General features: G+C 37.1%; 1 protein-coding gene and 1 long non-coding RNA gene across 3 annotated transcripts in view; both read right to left on the bottom strand.

The window, feature by feature from the left end:
• Window positions 1-21,808, bottom strand: part of galnt18b (UDP-N-acetyl-alpha-D-galactosamine:polypeptide N-acetylgalactosaminyltransferase 18b) — a 71,544-nt gene that overhangs the window by 41,688 nt on the left and 8,048 nt on the right. The window lies entirely within an intron of this gene.
• On the bottom strand, window positions 272-20,698 carry LOC117944689. Its single transcript, XR_004656634.1, has 3 exons — window positions 20,684-20,698; window positions 10,660-10,664; window positions 272-432 (listed from the first exon to the last, which is right to left on the bottom strand). It is a non-coding gene; the product is annotated as an uncharacterized LOC117944689 (long non-coding RNA).

The raw sequence follows: 21,808 nt of genomic DNA on the forward strand, positions 1-21,808 counted from the left end.
AGACAACAATATGGAGGCAGGTGTGAAGGGATTACATAATTACAAAAACAAAAAGAACTGCTTCTGAAAAGGCACAGGCTTACAGTAAATGTCTTTGGAAGGTGAAGGAAACGGTTGTGCCAGTAGTTACAGAGTTTGTATCCTGTTAAATTAAAACATGCAGTACCTCTCTTACGCATGTGGTTATTAATGAATTGTTTGTTTATTATTGAAGGGGCTATTGGAAGAGTTTTAGGGTCTTTAGTCAAAAATGTACTAAAGTAAATAGTCTTCACATTAAATAAAACAATACATTGAAACCACTCAACAAAGCACACTGGGTGATAACAAATTCAACAAGTAAACTGGTTGCTATAGACTTGTCACTAGGCTTCCTCGGTCATTGTATATTTTAGCATAGGTAAAGCTGCCAAAGCTGACAATTATCCAAAACTCCATTTCTCAGACAAGCATCAATTTGAAAAATATGTACCAAACAAGCAAGCCAATTAGAAATGTTGCTGTTTCTGTGAATACAAAAGTTGGACAACCCTCCCCTCAACAAATAATAAAAAGACATGACCCTTTCCTAATTTCCTCCGGTGGTCCATTCCATAAATACCAAACGGTCCCTAAGATGACATGTTTAAATTGATCTCAACACCGAGTCTGAACTTCACACAGGCATAAAAAAATAAAATAAAAATGTTCTTCAATAATTTAGAATATCGAGCCTTAAATCAGCCCCAAATCCAAGAGCTGGATGAGATGGCCTTAGCCAGTTAGCTTAGCTTAGCACAAAGACTGAAAACGAGGGAAACAGCTAGTCTGGCTCTCTCCACAAAATGTGCCTACCCGCAAATCAAACTCTGCCTGCCATCCAACTCTGGGCAAAAAGCAAATACCGGTACGTATAGTGGTATCAATCAAATAGGATTTATTGCAGGCCAACTTTACGGCTTAACTTGGCCCTGAGTGGACAGTGTGGTAAATTACCAGTTTATGGTTGGCCCTGTGTCAGCTCTAAACTGGTCAGCTGTAAATGGTGAGGTAATGTATTTTGGTAAAGATTGTTTCCCATATGATAATGTATGTTAGTTGTTATGACAACTTTAGCGGCTACTGTAGGTGATGTTGCTAATTAAAAACTACCTGAGTGACCAAGGTGTCTCTTACATTTGTAATACCAATTGTGATAGCTTAATGTATTGTACACACAGTTATCTTTCACACCACGATGACATAACTATATTTTAAAAGAAAAATCCTAACCAATCAAAAAGTCAACCAGCATCCAAGCGCCCAGTGCAAAGCCAACAGTATGAGCCTGAGGCAGAATAACTTCAACACACATTTGTTAAAGTTTCATTGCTGTGAAGCAGAGAGGAAGTGTCTCAGCTCTTGAACACTGTGATTAGACTAAGGACAGGAAAAAGTTCTAAAAGTCTTTCAATCCTGGCAAGTACGCCTGAAGGCCTATTCATTTCCCTGCTCGTGTTGGTGATTAATTAAGCCCACAGAGACAGTTTCCTATGCAGTGAATCCCTAAAGTAGAGGTTAGGGCAGACTTGTGTTGTTTGGACAGGGTTACCTTGGCTACGTGGTGTGTTGCTTTAGTGGTATACACAGTAGATGACTGACAAACAGGCACTAACCTTGGTGGTAACTCAAGTAAACCACAGCCAAATACTTGAGGCAAAACCATTGTGTACAGTGTGTGCGTGTGTGCGTGTGTGTGTGTGTGTGTGTAGACTGGTAAAGTAGGGTAGTCTCTTTACTTCCCAGCAGCACTCCAGGCGTGTTTGGAGGTGTGCTACGATAGCAATTCAACTTGAGTTATAGCTGTCTGCTTGCACAGTCACAGAGGAGAGGCAGCAGAAAGGATAACATGCAACATGCTGAAAAAACTAAATTGCTGGAGACCACACTTGGACAGTTAACAGGGAATTCACTGAAAGAGACCAATAAACCCCCAGGTTATATACGAATTTACCTTTTAGAGGCACAGCAGCACAAGTTAAATTATTCAATTTGATCCCATAAAAGATTGTTCCCCGTGATTAAACTGCCCCACCATGCACAAAGATTTTAATCAAATTATATTTATTCACCCTCTCCTGTTTGTGGAGAGGAAAATGTTTTCAATTTCAAACGCATAATTGTTATCACTTTAACTACCTTAGAGATAACTCTCTTCCATGCAATGCTAATTGACGGCGGTACAGATGTAGACTTTTGATAAAACTGCTGTAGGTCTAAATTGTTGCCTAAACCAGCCTCGTCATACTCTAAACACTATCATGCAGAGGAAAAGAAAAGCATTTGGTGGTTGTAACTATTTCAGTGAAAATTGATAAAAGGGTAAAATCTTGGTTGATTCATCTTTACTTTTTAACAAATGCAACCAACTGTCAAATGGACAACCAAAGTCAATTCAGACCTGAGTTCATTCTCAAATGCCTCAGGTCTTTAGGCATGTGTTTATATATTCATTGTGTTCAATTAAGGCCTACATCTCTGCTATTACTCAAACTACACATTTTTTACGATTTTCTGTTGTCAAACTTTAATCAGATTTTTTGTTTTTATCAGATTCCCTTGGTTTAGATTGTGTTTAAAATTGTATTTATTTTAATGTTGTTTCATTTCCACATCTATGCACAGGTCGTCATGCCTGTATATGTATACATACTGTATACGTCTTTCTTTGTGGAGAATGTTGGTGCAAAACCTGTTTGTACCAAAATGCTGTATAAATGATATAATCTAGAAAATCTTTGTTTTGTGTTATCTGTGCATATATATATATATATATATATATATATATATATATATATATATATATATATATATATATATATATACATATACATACACACACACACACTTTTGTTAGGGACCTGAGATATGTAAGAAAGCAATGATAACATGTAATGTTGCCCATGTGTACGGAAGTGTAATGCATTTACATGACATAAAAAGAATTTGCCCTGTTTTTTTATGATTTAATTATATCAATTGAATGTAGCACTAGCAGAGGGCTAAGTATTATTTATGAACTATTCTCTGTCAATCAGCAGAGGGAGGCAAGTAGAAACAGCGGTTACAGACAGACAGAAAGAACACGTTACATAGTTCCTTTCTGAGGCTGTTGCCTGGTTAAGTCAATGAATTTTAGGAAAAAAATTACTTTATGCAGCTAATGCAGAAGTCACAGGTATTTAACTACAAACTAAATCTGACAAGCAAATATTGTTTTAATCACATGAAGATCCCTGTTTGACCTCAACACCCAAACTTTTTAAAAATAAGTCTGTAGTTCTTTGTTGCACATATTTCTCGTTTAGTAAGTACCCTCCAATTACAGCAGACAGTTTGCAATTCATCCTCATCGTCATTGTCATTTAACATCCAAAATAATGAGAGGGGAGCATGAAGCCACAACATCAAACGCTGCGACACAGTCAAAATATTCATTGTATATTCAGCCTGACACCTACAAAGAGGGAGGAGACGAACTTGACGTAGACTTCCCACTGTAAAAAAATAAAATTAAAAAAAGAAATCGGGTCTCATCATCCAAATGAAAAATTTCAGACACACCGGTGTTTCTACAACTTAATATCAAAGATGCTGTCAGCTAAAAGAGATTTTTTATTTTTTACTTAAGGCAGTTTTGACAATGGTGCAGAAAACCCCCTTCATGCTGCCACAGTCACATTTCCCATTTTTCCAAATGCATTTCCTGCAGAGCAGCTCAAAACCCCACATCTGAATAACAGCTTCAGCTGTTCATATTTGAGCTTCTTTTCTCGAAAGAAGAGGGTCGTCGTTTCAAGTCCTTGTATGGACCAAAGTACGGAGTTTGGATTGGTAGCTGAGAGATGCCACTTCTCCTGGGCACTGCCAGGTACCCTTGAGCAAGGCATCATACCCCCCAAACCTCTCAGGGCGCTTGTCTAGCTGGCAGCCCACTGACTCTGACATCTCTCCATTTGTGCATGAATAGATCCTGAGCACGTGTGTGTATTTCAGACCTGTGTGTATTGATTACTAACAGAGTGTAAATTGTAATTTCCCCACTGGGGATCAATAAACAGTATAAATTATTATAAATTAATTGTTGTCTTCTCATTTCAAAGTAAGCTAGAAGTCACATGTCATCATACTTGAATAATACTATATTTGAATACATTGTTTAAGTGTTCCAATACAATTTTATCCACACACAATGCAGATGCTGTGTGAAATGCAGACCAAGTAGTTTACATAAATTTAGTCCCCCACCATTGTAATGCAGACTTTGACAGCAAAGATCTTAATGTGCATTAATTCAATACTATTTTTAATGTACAGTACTTTAAGTGGGATAATACTGTGATGATACATGAACACATTGCGGGATAGTTTTACAGTGATTAGAAGCACATTTTAATCTTAAACTAACAAAAAGAAGACCATATCATCCAGCCCTAACCTCTCTTACACGTGATTTGACTGGCTAGGACACAGTACATGGACTGGTAAGCACTAGACATGACCTTCTCTATCACTTAGCTCCTCATTCTCCACAGCACATGTTACATGTACATTTCACTGAGGTGTACAACATTTTGTAAATAATTACCCTTGGTCGAATACGTAATTAAAAAGTGTTTACAAATGACCGTAATTATAAATTATATATAAATGGCAAAATAAGAAACACACTTGGACTAAAATCTAGTACCAGTTAATTAAAGGCAACAGGGCTTCCTGTTAAGTCACCATTCCTGATTGGAGAAAAAACAACATCCCTGATATCTTCCACCATAACTCCAAACCACCATCCTGAAACCTTAAACACAGAAGAACTTATGTCACTCATTAAAGGCATGAACCTCAAACTAGTGGAGGTGTGAACTGTTGTGAAATACTGAAAAATATTTTAATTAGGTACATTTTCATCCATATGCATATTTGGAATCTAAACCAGGACAGCAAAAAAAAAATTTATTTATATATTTATATAATGCCTTAACAATAAAAAACATCCTGTGAAAACAGCCCTGCATTAAACTCATACAAAGCAGCAAACAGCAACTCACAGTTTCCACTTCATCATGTTGCGTTCTCTTCAGAGTAGTCACATAAAACAGTTCAACAAAGATGACTCCCACACTCAAATACACTTGTCTAAATGTGTAGCTTGTTATGTTTTTCTAACTTGATATGTTTTCAGGTTAAGGTTTCAATTCAGAAATACTGTTGTGTTAAAAAAAATGCTCTTATCTTACCGCGAGATGGTTTAACGTGCTTTCATCTTGTTCTTTTCCTGCCATTTTAGCTGCAGGTAGTTGGAAATATTGCTGATAGGCTCCAGAACAGACACACAGAAGCTACTGTAAACAACATATTATATCATATCATTCCTGTTTCATCATCCCTGCCCTTGCTGCCCTTGAGCTGGTTCCGTCTGGTTCCAAATAATTTCTCAGGTCTATGAAGGTAAACACACTGCAAAATGTAAGAGGTTGTAGAATAAAGTCTGAACTTTTATGTTAGAATGTTCACTTGTATAAAATTTTCACAAATATGAGAGCTGAATCTGAAGTTCCGGCTAAAAACATTCACAAATGTGTAGATTGATATTTGCATAGATAAAATAACAGCTGAAAACTTGTATTCCAGCATTTTTTAAGTCCATTGTGTGGTACAACTAGAATCTCGGTGTTACAACCTCTCTTACCAGTCACTGTAATTTCACAAATGTGCTCTTGCATCATAAAGTGATGATTCTGTGCGTCTTGAGTTTTGAAACACTTCTTGCGATAAATGTGTTGCAAAACTTGCAATTTTAGCTGTGGAAGTGAGAGAGCAGAGTGGAAGAGGGAGCACTAATCAGAAGTCATCTTTCCAACATACTGCACCTTGGATGAAATCACGCCCACTTTTGTATGATGAAAAAGCCATCAACTGCTGCGTTTGATGAATTTACTGTTTGTCAGACCACAAACGAGTCGGCTAGCTAGTGCACTCCGCTGTCCCTCTCTGCCTCATTCGCCGCTGTTAGAAGACTAATTCGCCAGTAGGTAGCAGCTGGGTTCTGATCCCGGGCTGCCAGTGGCCGGGCTAGGTGTAACTTGTGGAACAGAAACAGAAAATGTGCTGATCCTGCGGGGCTAGGGTGCGCTAGCTGAATTTGCGTTGGTACAGTGCTAACAGAAGGTTTCCAGGACTTCCGTCGTTCAGTCGTTTTCTAGCGTTAGGAATGACTTTGATTAAAACCCCCAGCGCCTGTGACAGCAGAGCAATAGAGTGCTTTGTCTTCTGATTTTTCTTAACTTCACAATGAGAACATATATTACATGAGTAAAAAAAGGAAAAATGTGCAACATATTTAGCTTTATGCAAGTCTCCGAGAAAATAAACTCCCGGCTTGTCTGCAGTCTACAGGGAAACTGGTCCTTCAGTGCTCTTTTTTAAAGACAATCATATAACTGCCTTTTCATCTGAGTATGCTGCAACTGTATTGTATTGCACTCTCTAGAGTTGGATATTTAAAAAAAAAAGGGGGTAATAACCTGTGAGTGAGGTAGAAGTACTGTATGTAAGGGTTACTTAGAAAATGACTCAACACAAATGCTAATGTTGATCTGTGCATGCTTCTTGCTGTGCTGCCCCCAAGACACCATAACAAATCCATTAATGCAGGTTTGATAAACTTAAAAACCTGCTCACAAAACAGTCAACAACAGGGAAAAAAGGATAATATCTTGGGAGTGAGGGAGAAGTTTGTAAGGCTTACTTACAAAATGATTCAACACTTAAAACAATTTTGTTCAACCGCTGACAGTAGAGTGTTGTCAAGATGTCAAGAGTGCTGTGCTGTGCACTCTTGACATCTCAAGCGCCACCAGTCTGCCTACGCACTCACAAAAAAGTGTATAATGAAGAAGATTCTTTTTTGCAGAAACGCAGCTCTAACACACTGACTGTGACCTGTGGTATGCATGCTTATAGAACACCGTTACAGTTTACCCTGTGTTATTAATCCTCTCTTACATTACTCTCAACTCTGTGACAGGAAATACAGCTAATAACCAATTAGTCTGTTTACTGGATGGGAGGTGGAGTCCACCACTGGATAGGTAATGTATGGGCCTCTGAACTGGCTCTGGAGGAGAGGGGAATTCTCTCATTAGGACGCATCAGCAGCAGGCACGTCACACTGGCATTTCCTCTTGAACGAGAGGAGGGGTGTGTGGCTTTGTCTTTGTCTTTGTTTATTTCCATGAGGGAATATGCAGTGGCAGAATTAAGGAGGAGGGTCATGTTTACTTGCAGCGGCCTTTGTCATCTCTACCCTTTTTGTTCATTTCTCCTCATTAAAGCGTTGAGATCACTTGTGCCCTTCAGGAGGGTACAAAGGCTTTCTTTGTGTTTTTTCCTCCTCTAGGAGAAGAATTCTCCTCTAGAAATTCAATGGCATTATCGCTAGCTGCAATACTTTCCTTCTTTTGAATAACAGCAACATATTATAAGACAGCACTGACGTTATTTGATATCAAGCTCCGGACGTTTTGCTCCTGCGCTACATTTCTCATTCCCACTGTTCAACTTGAAAAGATCGATTTTTTATTCCATTAAATTCAGTCATCTGAACTGCTTTTCTTTAACGTCCTATCAGATCTGACTTTGTCAGCACTCAGCCTGTGAAATAAGTGCTTCTTCACTGTATCCTTTCACTTTTTATCTTGCAAGCTTTATCTATGACTCACACTTAACCTAATTTGTCATTTACGGTTGTTTTCTTTGTAAAGTGGGTTATGGGATGTAGTCTCTTCTTTGAGAAGTACACATAAGTGTAGGATAAATTAGGTTTGTGTTTGCATGGATTTAGGTTACACAGCAAGAACATGAAAACCATAAAATTGACACCTTTTGTCTCTTCTTTTTGTAACTTGCTCAAAATGGCGATCGGATTTAAATTTAGAAGGAGACAGTTCTCTCTCCTTATCCATCAGATTAAACTACAGGCTTAAAGAAATAAACACTTAAATGAAGAATAGTTTATGAATCAAAATCAAAGCAGGCTTGGCAGCCACTTCATCAGATCAAATGATATAACATATTGTTCACGGACCGTGACTAGCAACAAGGTCTGTCTGTGATTGTTATATCACTATCTTTAATTATTTGGCCTTTGGTGAAAGAACTAGACGTATTCCACAGAGGGTCTGCTGAGTTCTCAGAGAATTTCTTTTCTTCCATATTTAACTCTTCTTTCTAGCAATGTAAATAATTCCAGCTGAGCTGTACAAAAACGTTCACCTACTGTACAATGGCACCACTCTATTAAGACAATTTTTAATGAAAAGAAAAAGATCTTAAGAAGTGTGAAAGTTTCTGACATACTGTGTTTAATATTTCACTGGTAAGTAGTAACAGAATCTTTGAAAACACTTTCGAGTTTGTCTTGTTTTACCCGCTGCATAGAAACAGAAGTCTCTGTTCTATATTAATGAAGTCTTCATGGATTTGGAGTTTTGTTTTTGATCATGGCCTCTGTAGACGGCTGGTATGGGGCATATATAAATTATTCAGGTGGAGAGCTGCTTGATTTTGCACTCAGAGTTTTGAGTGAAAATATGGCGCAGGTCACTTAACAACCAGAGCTATTGTGAGAGTCTCTATTCAAAAGGCTGCTAGTCTCCTGAGGTTTGTGCTGATGGAAAACCTGACAAACGGTGCACAGCATACGTAAAATGGACCATCATATTGTTACATGTGTGGTACCTCAGTCTGGTATAATTACTTAACTGCTCTAAGTTGGTGTGTTCAGATGCACTATAAGAGATATTTTGCTGATTCAAATCCAGCTCTGTGTCATTTTTATGTGTATAGTGTGTTTAGATGAACAGTGCATATGCTTTCCTCTGACTGTTTTCATGAACCATTAGTACATATAGCTATAAAAAGTAATGCACTGTATCCTGCATTATTAGGGGTGCAAGTTCTAGGGGGCTGGAAGCCTGCATTTGCTGCTCCCAGTACCAGTGGTGCTGGGAACCCTATTGTAATTACAAATATTTGTATAATTTTCCATTGCTTACAGTGTCGCTACAGCCTGGACCATACATGGTGGGGCAGAACAATTTTCCGGACTGGCCCAGTCCCCTGCAGGAAACTCAGGCACACAAATTGTCACACTTCTGACAGCAGGGGACACTATGAAAGAAATGTGGTGCTTTACCCTATAGAGGGCATACAGGTTACCACACCTTTAACAACCTAATATCCACACATTCCCTGAATGGAGCTGAATCAAATGACATAGGCTATGCCCCCATCTACGTCTAGAATTTTTCTTGCAAAATCGCGGAATGTGCAAAACCTACTTTTTCCAACTTCGTTGGGTTTTTGTCCAATTTTCATCTTCAAATGAAAATTTTAAATTTCTACATATCTCATCCAAAGTGAATGCTATCAACACAAAACTTAAGATTCTTGTTTGCAATGCCATATTGGGGCTCTGGACCAAATAGGCAACAGTGGCCATTAGGGGGCACTTAAAATATGAAAAGTATATATCTGATGCGATTTTAATGAAATATTGAGGCTACGATCTAGGGCCACTCCTGAGGCCACGCCTACCATGTTGTATGACTGGTCAAAATGGGTGTGGCCTATTACACCCAAAACAATTTGCATTGATGCTTTTAGTATGGATGTATAAAGTGAATGTGAATGGGAAGTTTGCATTGTCGATTTACCACAGAACTAGCCTTTCACACGTTGCAACATTTCTAATCTTAGTTGTTTTGGTGTCTTAACTGCAACATTCACTGAAATGACCAGGTCCTCAAAATGCACTGTGCCTGGCTCACAGTAACTTTTTCTGAAATAAACTTAACTGTAAAGATTGATAAACTTAACTGTCACGTGACATGTGTAACCAAATTATAGTTGCCTTTCTGCAGAAACCTGATCTTTGAAACATCATGTACTGTATGTGAGAAACCCGACTTCTGTAACCAGGTTAGGGGATCAAAGATACATGATTTCCCATGATATAATTCTTCTAGCCACCTATACGCATAACCAGGTTTCTAATGGGCTTTTTAATGTATATGTCCATGAGTTCATACAGCAGTGTGGCAGGATGCGGCTTTTGGATTAAAATCATCAAGACTGACTAAAATTGAAAATATCCTCTAGGTAAGTCAGTCTCCACTGCTGAACATTTGACTATTTGTGTAATTCAGACACACAAACTGTAACAAAAAGCACTCGCACTACAAAGCCTGTTCTCTGAGCCCCTGACACGCACCAAATACTACTAATTTGGAACAGCAAATAATTTTGAAAAGAAACGTAATGCCACCTGGATTACGTTGTTTAGCATCAAGTAATAAACAACGTGAAAATACTGAATGTATTTACAAATCCCCGCCATATATTTAGTTCCTTTTATAACAATATCTGCTTACGTTACGGTATCTACTTGAAGCAGCTAATAAAACATTTCTGTAGTTATGTTTAGGCACTCACAATTAAAGAGCACACTCAAGCAGAATGCAACGGGTTTACTTTATCAATGTTTTACCAAAACCACAATCTTTCCCAGACCTTAAGCAAAGGATTAAATATGAACCCCAGTCTCAGGGTATACTTTGTAGGCACACCATCCACCTTGACCACCTCTCCACAACTTTGCGATTACAGAATTGTAGCACCCTCCTTACTTACTTGAAAAAAAATTTAACAGTGCCACTGGACATAAAATCCAGCCAGCAATTATGTTTCCTATCACAACTTAAACGTGTAAAAGTCCCAAATCAGCAGCATTTTGTGTCATTATTATAGTTACTGTGAAATAGGTAAGGAATGCATCTAAAAAGAAATGGGGTCTGAGGTTAGGGGAAAAAAGTGATAACTGACCTGCTGGATGTATAGACTGATTTACAGTAACTAGATCAGTAAACTGCAAGGAAATGCTACGTCCAAAAGAGTACCCTGGTTTCTGGTGTGCACGCAAACATACAGAGTTAAAAGAATGTTCTTGAGAAACAACTAAATGCTTAAACTGGTGGTTTCATCTGTTGGCTAGTTGGATCTTTTGTTAGCCACTTTATAATCTTAAATTGAATGCAGGAACTATCAGTTTCAAACTAAAATAAGATGAAATTTTACTGATCTTGCTGAGGACATTATGAAATATGTATTGCTTGCCACGAATCAACTGCACTTTCCTGCTTGATGGTTGCCTTTGACACAAGTATCAGTGTCTTAAAAAAACCTCTCTATCAAAAGGATGAAACTAAAGATTTCTTTCTCACCTGCTGCAAAACTATAAACATTTTCTTAGCAATTTGTTTTGATGAAGTATAAAAAGCAGAGTGTTTTTGGGAATTTCACTGGAAGACTTAGCTGTAAAAAGACACCTCTGTAACAAAGAAGAATGAGACGTGTTAGTCAATGTAGTGGCTTTAAACCAGCTAAAAATAACATTATTGTGGCTGAGAAGCTCACGAGAAAGTGAAGTGAGAGAAAGTGAGACAAACGCTAGGGTGTAGAAAATGGACTCATGGGGTAGATAGACTCAGACGGATAGTGGTTAAAGCTCTTAAGGTTTGATAACTGACTATACATTCTCAACATATGCAAGTTTAGCTGAAGGCCCCGACAATGATATCAATCAAGATTCCTCCATTTCTGGTCAGAGGAGGAGAAATGACCTGTGGGTCACACTGTAGAGCTGCATGTGGAGGATGGGTAAAATCAGCCTGAAATGTGATAAGGTTGTTGTCAAACCCAAGAGCCACTAAATCCTTTCAAAACGAATTGCATTCATCCATTTGATTGGTCATAGACTTTCCTGAGATTTTGTCATAGTTTCCATGTCATGCTGTTGATAAATTGCTGAAATTAGAGGGGTCATATCTTTATAGAGAAGCGGATCACTTAGCCTATATCACCTGTTTTTTTAACAAGGACCAAATGTAGTCAGGTTTCCACTCCAAACAATCATACACTACATCAACTAGTGCTGGAATACATTAATGTTTATCTTATCAAAGATCTTTCACTTCTGTGCCGGCCATTTCCTACTACACTGATCTGAAACAAGAAACAAATCAATTTACATGCAGCATTGATATCAGCTCTATTTGTATCTACTTGCTTACATTATTGTGTCTGTTATTTTACTGGTTATTTCTCCGTCTTTACATCTGCCACACCTGGTTTTCAGCACAGCCACTGTTCTTATTTGTTGTTTGCCCTTCCTTGCCTTTAATAGAGAGATTTTTAATAAGACCTTTGAGATTTCTTTTTATCTCGTCTGAGCTTCTTATTTTCTCCCCTTCCCTATGTTCTTTCACTTTCATGTAGAAATAAACATGGCAGCCTGTAAGTTAAGAGCTGTGGAAACCAAAGAGAGAATGATGGATTGAAGGTTTAGAAACAGAATCAAAATATTCTGCGGGAATTAAATATTAAACAGGAAAAAAAGGCTTCTCGTAATAGATAGTTTATAGAATTTTGAATGTTTTAAATGTGACAGTATTGGTAACTCTGGAAAAGCACAACAATAGACAGCTTTTTATTTCAACCGGTTCCTACACTGGCTACACTTACTGAAAATGCACATATCAATAAATCAGATGGTGCAGTGATTTACTGGGAAAAAATCTTGACACTTGATTGAGAAAAGCTCCCCTGTTGATGACAATGTCTGTAAAACCATGACCTGCTGACTGTTGGTGAAGAAAGGCAAGAAAAAAAAACAACAGAGAAAACTCTGCACTTGCTATAAATCATAGAGGACAAAGTGATTCACCGTTTCTTGTAGTTATTATACTATTGAGTGTAATATATAACAGTTTGTAATCTAAAATCCATCCTAAGTGTATAAAGTAGGGATAAAACAGTAAAAAAACAACATTAGTCTTGAATACAAAATAAAGAACATTTTATAATCCTTGGTGTCATATAAACCTCACCGCCTAGGTGCAAGTGTGAACTGGCATGCTCAATCATGAGGAAATGGTAATAAATAGCCTCAGGCAGTCTCCATTTGCAAAAGCAGCTAGCTAAATGTGTTGCACCTCTCACCTCACCCGTTAAAAGGTGAAGAAACAAGCTTAAGGCCAGTAATGAGGCTTATCAAGCCTCAAGTGAAAAGACACTGCCAGTGATAAACAAACTAGTGAAAGACCAGAAACATCACAGCGGTAGTGAGTCTGCAACAAAAAAGTTTTAGCATATTTTAGAGAGGGATGGGTCTGGATCAATGGTAGTACATTTCCAGGACAATTGCCTCTTAAAATCCCTTCGCTTCAGGAAACGACAAACTTCGAGCTAGCAAGCTACATGTTGAAAATGGAAATATATAAAGAGAAACAACAACAAGTGCAACAAGGCAGGCCTGCTTGGTTCTTTCGAGGAATTATTGGAAAGATTTACAAAGAAAATGTTTGTTTACAAAGAGTATTTGTTGTCTATTTTGTTATTTTAGTGTATTGAAATTATGTTTATTACTTAATATTGTCTCTCAAATTAGATGGGGAGGGGATGTGTTAAAGTTTTCTTTTAAAAGAAAAAATACAAAAATTGTAATTATAAAAAAATCTATTTGTTAATCCAACTGGGACAAAGTTACGTCACAAACGGCGATACATAGTTAAGAGCAAATTACATTTAACCATGTATCCAGCTAATTTAAATAGCTCATGTTGCTATATCGTGTGTGAACAGTGAACTTTATTTATTATTTATGCTGTGTTTTCTACGAGACTATTTTGCACCCTGGAGTTTAACCGCCGACCAAGACAACCGTGATTGGTTTAAAGAAATGCTAACAACCCAGAATTTTTTTTTTCCTCCTATCATAAAATGTATCCGTGGAGGAGCCAGAACCTTATTCCACAGGGCTTTGGAGATAAGACTGGCAATGCAAGACTAAGCAGTAACATACCAAGGAAAACTAATGTACAGGGTGCTATCGCTGCAAAAAGATAAGGCAAAAGTCAAAGCAAACACCAAGGATATATAAACAGGTTTTTGGTAATGCCTTACTCCTTACAACACAGAAAAGGTAGCTGAATTTTTTGGAAGTGTGTACCTCCAGGCAAGGTACAAGCTGTTTCAGCCACCACCCAAAATGGACAAACCTACTAACAGTAAATGTTCTTTCCAGGAGGCAACAATAAGCAGCATTTCAGCCTGTAGAGCCGCAGCGATCCCTGAGTAGTCCAGTGAGTGTTGATGTGATGAACCTGAGGCTGCTGATTCAGAGGCACTGGCAAAAAAAGTCTTAGCGCAGAAATATAAAGGTTCAGTTGCTCTATGTTTCGGTTCTGTAATCAGAGCAGAGCAGATGTGCTTCAGCGTTTCATTTGTCATCACTTTAAAAAAAAGGCTTTGTTTTACATCCTGCTGTCTTCACACTATAATGACTCATGACACATAGGTTGAGGGAGAATTTTATCGAACATGAACTCCGAGAACAATATAACGAGATATTGTATATAATTAGCTCAAAAACTCTGTTTTGTTGCAAAAAGTGAAAAAGAAATCCTTATCACTGCACAGCAGATGTCCCACAAAAGCACAACATAGTTTTTGCACAGTGTTGGTTTGCACCTCGGAACAGGCCGACTGAATGCTGCTGGCTGGTTGCTGATGGCAGCCGCTGCCCTCTGTACCAGACTGACAAAGCACTGCCTGACGGCTGTATCATCCTATCATGTTTTGTCAGAAGATCCAGAAGATTCTAAAGAGTCTGCAGTCTTGTGAAAAAAGGGGACATTGAGGCGATAGTTTTAGTTTTAATATCAACATTTATGTGAAATATTATAAACCCTGTGTTCTTCCGACTCAAGACCACGTTTTGTTAAGTTTATGGATTTGTAAATTAGAAAGTTAAAATGTGGATAATATTCTTATTAGAAGATAATGTGAATAATAGCCTAGAGAAGAGGCAAATTAACCTGTGACCACAAACACTGCACATTTCTGACGGCAACAAATGCTCCAGATCTACCTTTAACGGGCTGTTGGTGGTAACTAAAAGTGTTGTAAAGAAATAATTCTGGAGCTGTGATGTACCGACTGTCCCGTGCAAATACAAACCAAGCTCCTTGCAATGAACTGGATCTAGTTTTATGCAAAGCGTTTGCATTCTAGAGGCATTTGTGAATATTTGATAACTAACACTTGCACCAGGAAGAGGCAAAGACTTGAAATGGGGATGCAGCTGCAGAACTTTAGGCAGCAACTGTTCCACAATACGACCAAAATCCGTTGTGTGCTGCTCACTGTATCGTAGGTTTAATGGAAATGCGAATTCAGATACCAACACCAATCAATAGCAATAGTAACACAGGTTTATTTGAAAGTAGCCTTTTAGCAGCTAACATGTAGGCGCTGCAGCAGAAAAAGACTATCGTTTTTACAACAAAAAGTAGTGGTTACAACTATAGTGTATAGTTTTTGTTGCCCCCATGAAGAATTCTAAGTAATGACAACAACACTGGATGGTGGATTAAAAAACATGATGGACTCTTCAGTAGAGATCCATATCTTGTAGTTTTTATGTCCTCTTCGTCTCCAAAGTTAACCGTTGCTGTTGTTCTTCCTCAGTGGTGACGTAAAATGTGTCACTCAAGGTTTTGCGCATGAAAGTCGTCAGACGGCACCGTTTTGTAAGCATAACCATACTGAGAAATACAGAGAGAGTTTTGTGGAGCTGATAGTCTTACTTAATTTTGTTTCATCTCATTTGGCAATAGCTTAAATGTAAGGGATGTTCATTAATACAAATTAGTTGTGCACTATAACTTTAAAGTCAATTGTTTTCTCTAGAAAATATCAGAAACTAGTTTCAGTTCCTAGCGCTAAACATTAGTTAGCTGTGTGTGTATGTATTTCATATACATACAGCACAGGCCAAAAGTTTATATAGTACACAGTATACTGTATATACAGTACAGGCCAAAAGATGGAACCACCTGATTTTTTCATGAAAAACTACTTTCATTATTAAGCGATTTCAAAATGATAAATTCCTGTCTAAGGACTAATCAATCAATCAATCAACCAATTGTTACAGCTGTAAATAACACATCTTCCATCATAGCAAAAGCAAGTTCTTAAAAAGGTAAAAGGAGTCAGGCCCCTCATCCAGTAGCTTCACTCAGTTTGTCATGACCATGAGGCATCTGACACTCTGAGTCAGAAACAGCAGAGGACATTGGAGTCATGGAGAAACGTGATCTCACAGTTAATAGATACTAAAGATGGTCTTTGACAGCGACTGTACAGAGTCTTAAATTTGATCCTGTGAGGAAAAGGTTGAGTAGTTTAAAAACTTGGGGAATAAAACACTTTAACACTTTATTTCACAAACATGACCTAAGGTTTATCTCAATGGTTTAAAGGTGCCCTACCACACGTATTTCATTACTTTGTGGTAATTTCTGACATTCTAACATGTAAAAAATGCCTTGTTTACCTTGTTTTGAAGCCATTTTACTGTGGTATAGAAAGCCTACAGGAAGACTCAAATTGTGCAACTCATTAATATTCAACGAGCTAAGCTGCTCGACTCTGATTGGCTAAACTGGCTCAAACAGAGTCATAAAAACTTCAGGAGTACAGGAGGTGGATCTCACTTTGGATGCTTATGAGAACGTGTGGAATGTTTTTAGATGGAAAGTCTGAAAACAAAATCGTTATTAATTATCATACAATATCTGCCCAAAGCCCAACTCAAACTTAAATAAAATTAGCCAGGGAATTTATGTGATTAACAACCAGATTTACTAAGTCTTCTGCACCATGTTTTTGTTCTGAGGCACACTCTGCCTCTCAGCAGTGCTTCTGTCTTTATTGCAAATCTATTTTGATTGAGGAAATATGTGTGACTGGATTTCTAAGTAAGAAGTTCAAGTAAGTTTCAAGTAATTTGTTGGGGCCAAATTAGTTTTTTTGTTTATCAAAAGTGCAGTCGTATAACAGCAGACCCTGTAGTGAGGAAGAGAGACTCTGATCTCTGTAAGTGCGTGGAAGTTTGCATACACCCGTTTTAATGAGCATTTTCACTAATTTGCACATTAAAATACCTGATCAGAAAAGTCAAAATATCATAAAAAAGTTTCTACACTTAGCAGAGATAGAAAAGTTGGTGTTTCGATAACAGCATAATGCAACAAAGTGCAATGTGCAACAGACTAAGTGAATAACTCATGACTTACATGATGAAAACAAAAGAGAAAAAAACATCAGATCTGTGTGGAGCAATGGGAAGACTAATTAATACAATACATAAAAAAGCAGAAATGCCATATTTCCATCATGTTTTTTACATTTTCTCTTTTTTTGAGGTGTGACTGTGTTCTTTTAAATACATAATCTTGTTGTGTTGCAACCAACTCCTTATATATTAATTATTGTTTTCTTTTTCAGTTTTTCTGGAAATTCTGAAAAGAAAATGCTTGTTGGGTTGCTGGCATTTCTATAAACCAATCACAATCGTCTTGGCTGGCGCTAAGCTCCGGACCCAGAGGTGGTGGCTCGGCAAAATAGTCTCGGCAAGTGACTTGTTTTGGTGGAACATTTGCACCCACAAAAGAAAACACCACATACAATACTAAATAAAGTTAACTGTTTGTACAATAGATCACCATGTGTGTATCTGTAATTATTCAACAGGGTCGTTCATGGGTTAGTGCAATAAATATCTAACACATATGCATATACAGCCTTAAAATTGCTCTCCAGTTAATGTAATATTAAAATCACCCAACCTCTTTGAGCGACATAAATCCTGTCAAATTTTTATTTAAGAGATTACTGACCCGGCATGGAATGAAGAACACTGACAACCTTATTACAAATAGCTAGGGGACCCCAAGTAATACTTGTCCTGAGTGACCAGAGCTTCAGTGTGATGAACTGTAGAGAATAAAATTGGTGGTGTGTTCAAGGACGGTCAAACATTTAAGGTTTGAAAGTCCTTCAACAGCAATCTCTGTAATGGAAGAAACATACTGTAACATACATGCCTACTGGCTTTTTTCTTAATTTGAAATGCAATGCTTTGTGGCAAATAACTACAGTTGAAGTTTCTTCTACATCAGCGATGAATTAATGAGGAGTGAAGGTTGGGGAAATGTGTTGTGATAGAAGATCTCAATTAAAGTTAGCAATGATGAATCCTGTTTCAAGGCCACGATAATTCACTTCTGTCTCATTGAGTCTCATCCTGTAATCCATCTCCACCCTCCCCCATCATAACCTCACCTCAGCACCAGCTGTCTCAATAAAGACAAATGGAATACTGACAGCTGAAGTTCACTGTCTTATGGATAGAAGGAACTGCGGAGTCGAAAACCCGCAACTTCAATCTACTGCATGAAAAATGTTCCTTTTAACACAACCGATTAGGCTTGCACGATTAAGCGTCATATATATATATATTCGCAATCTCGATTCACCTTGTTCACAAATTAAATTTGAAATAACTTTGATTCTCATTTAATTTTAAGAGCCAACTGCATTACATTACTAACTATTACTAAACTTTACTACTTTCTTTAGTTTTAAACATAGACCATATATGTAGATATATATGTATATGTATATATGTATATAAGAGGTTAGTTAACAGTAGGACTGCCCCATCTTAGTCGATTAGTCTACTAATTGGTTGTTTTGGTCTGGACTAAGATTTCTAAGATAGTGATTAGTCTTTTAGTGTTGTTTATTAAGTCAGGTTTTCTGCTTTTTAATTCTGAATTACTTATTTCCAAGGACCTTTTGAGCACATCTTTGGTAAACGCAAGATTTGAAGTGGTCAAACCTAAGGAAGCTTAACGAAGCTGTAAACAGTGTATGAGCACTTGCTCATAAGTGCTGCTTTGAAAAAGGTGTGCAGCTATCTGTGATCGTTTCACTGCTTTTTATTGTTGATTCTATTTGCAATGCTTTTATTCTTAATGTCTGTGTTAACTATTGCCTGCCCAGGGCCAAAAGAAATCTTTTATATTTCTACATCTAATAATAATTTTTACGAGCTAATAAAATGCAGTAACAGTAAACATACAGTATTTTGACAAATATGAGATATATATATATATATATATATATATATATATATATATATATATATATATATATATATATATATATATATATATATATATATATATATATATATATATATATATTAATTATACATTTTGTTTATGAATTAGTTTGCATGTTTCATTCACTCATTTAGCTGCTGAGTTTTAATATATTAAAAAGTACATTTGATTAAATGTTCTTTCAGACATAAATGTTGAACAATATTTACTGTTTGTTCCTTTGTTTTTTGGCCTTTAAGTGGGTACATTTAAAAATATTGAAGTATTGTCTATTTGCAGCTTCACCCCCAAAAAGAGGCAAACAACTTTTGCAATCAAAAACGTTTTGGATTTGAAAAAGTGTGCTGACAGATTAGATCATGTGGTCAGAAAGAGTTTTAACTCATAAAAAAGAAACTAGAGTGCTCTACTCCTGCACGATAAAATGTCAACACTATACAGCAGATGAAAACACTTTGTACATTATGGCATGGGCGTGTTTTAACCAGAGCTCGCTTCCTCACTTAGTGCCATTAAATATGAGAAAGAAAGAGCAAAAAACAACTACGGACAAATCTAGAAAGCATGAAGCAACAAAGCACTTCTCCCTTCTGCTGCTGGCTTTAGTGAAGCTCTATGAGATTTCTCTACTAGTCAATCATTTTACGCATTTGTAAGTTCCTAGTAGTTTTTTAATCAACTCCGAGCAGTGAAGTTCATATCAGTACATCATTGTTCATGAATGTGTGAAGTTAAATGGATTGTTGTCAGCTTGAACTGTGATGTGAATTTCAGTCTCAGCTAAACCAAATTTCAGGGTTGTTTTCATTTTTTCTAGTGGCTACAGAAACTCAGTAGGGGGAAAAATTACACTGAGAACATTTGCAATAGTAAACTGATCTGTTTAGTAGAAATTGTCAGGGGACGACCTTTGAATCGACACTCTTGTAAGAGGCTTTTAAACGTCTAATTTATTCTCTTCGTGATGACTTTGCCCTCTGGAGGCAGAATAATTAATTGTGTTCATTACCAAACATTCTCTTGTGCATTCATATCCCTGTATTTCAATAACTTCCCGATTTATTGGAATTACCACCCAGAATATCTCTCTCTCTCTCTCATGCACACACCATCTGCATCCCTGCCTACAGGCTGCAGCCTGCGAGTGCTGACAGATGAGACAGACTTGTAATAAATCTACAGCGGAATGTTTATAGGGACCGTGGTTGCATTTATTTCTTATTTATCAGTTATGAATAACAGTATAGTCTCTTTTCTTTACTTTATTTCAACAGATGCCAAGCCCCGATAATCACTATCTCCATAGAGTGATGATTTCACAAAAACTGTTAAAAAGGAGGCTGGTCTATTATAAAATTAAACTTTATGTGTGTCCGCCTGTCTTGCGTTCTAAATGTGCCCAGTGTCCTACCTCGCTGCTTCCTGAATAAGTCATGAAATCCTGCCAATGTAGCAAGACGGAAATATTCCCTCAACAAATGTTTTATATTAAATCACATCATCTTTAACAGTGGAGCTTGACTTATAAATCAACCAGCTGATACCTACCTACCTTGTATACGTAAGAGTACAAGTTTATTTTTAAACTGTAAAACACCCCACATAAAATTTAAAATTGAAGCAATATTTATGACGACCCCATGTACTTTTGTGATAATTAGCATGTTAGCATGCTAGGGGCCCTGAAAGTTTTCTTGTTAGGTTTCTAATCAGTGTTACTTACGCAAAACGCATTATGTGTATCCTTGAGATGCAAATCATGCTAAGAGCATTTACTTCTTCATAAAACATTTTGGAAAGCCAATTTCTTCAAGTATTTTTCAAGTATTTTACAGTTTTTACCGTTTACATTGGTGTTAATTAGCTTGTAGCATATCTTAGTGTGTTACCACCACCTGTTGATTAGCGAAAAGGTGTAAAAGCATTGCATCATCTTTATACATGCATATACATGAGCAACCTAAACATTAGCATGTTAGCATCATTGTTATGAGCATTTTAGCGTGCTGACATTAGCCTTTAGCTTAAAGTATGTGTGCCTCAGTGCAGCCTCACAGAGCCTCTAGCATGGCTATGTGCTCTTTGCATTGTTTTAATTCTAAAATATCAATATTGATATTGTGCTAAAATAAAACCCTCTATCTGGCGGACTCTGTAGTAGAATTTTTGTTCATCAAAAAGAGCCGTCTAAGTTCCATATTAAAGTTGCTTGAGAACATGTTTGACATCAGAAAGTTGCAATGTAGTTTTATTCTACTGAAAAAGAGACTGGAACCATTGTTTAAATCCTAAATTTATTAAAATAATACACTCCCATATACACTTAATCTATTCAATCTAATGCAATCCAGGTCATAGTGCTGCATTATAGTTAAATCTACCTCAAATATTCTTCCCCCCTCATGTTTGTTAACAAAGTAAAACACAATCCAGTTTACACCACCACAAACAACACCAACAACAACCTCTGAAAGTGAAATAAAAACAACAATAGAATCTTTTTGAAAAGGTAGAATTCATGGCTGAGCTGTTGGATTACATTAAATGTTAAAGGTGTACTAATGAATTGGCCGCTGAGTGTATATTCCTGGAAATTAGTGCCCAACCGATATTAACAGCCGATATTAGGCATTTCTTAAACTATCAATATTTATAATGGCCGATATATATCTATATAGATATATATATATATATAT

The sequence above is a fragment of the Etheostoma cragini genome, chromosome 1, assembly GCF_013103735.1.
Source record: "Etheostoma cragini isolate CJK2018 chromosome 1, CSU_Ecrag_1.0, whole genome shotgun sequence".
Taxonomy (NCBI): domain Eukaryota; kingdom Metazoa; phylum Chordata; class Actinopteri; order Perciformes; family Percidae; genus Etheostoma; species Etheostoma cragini.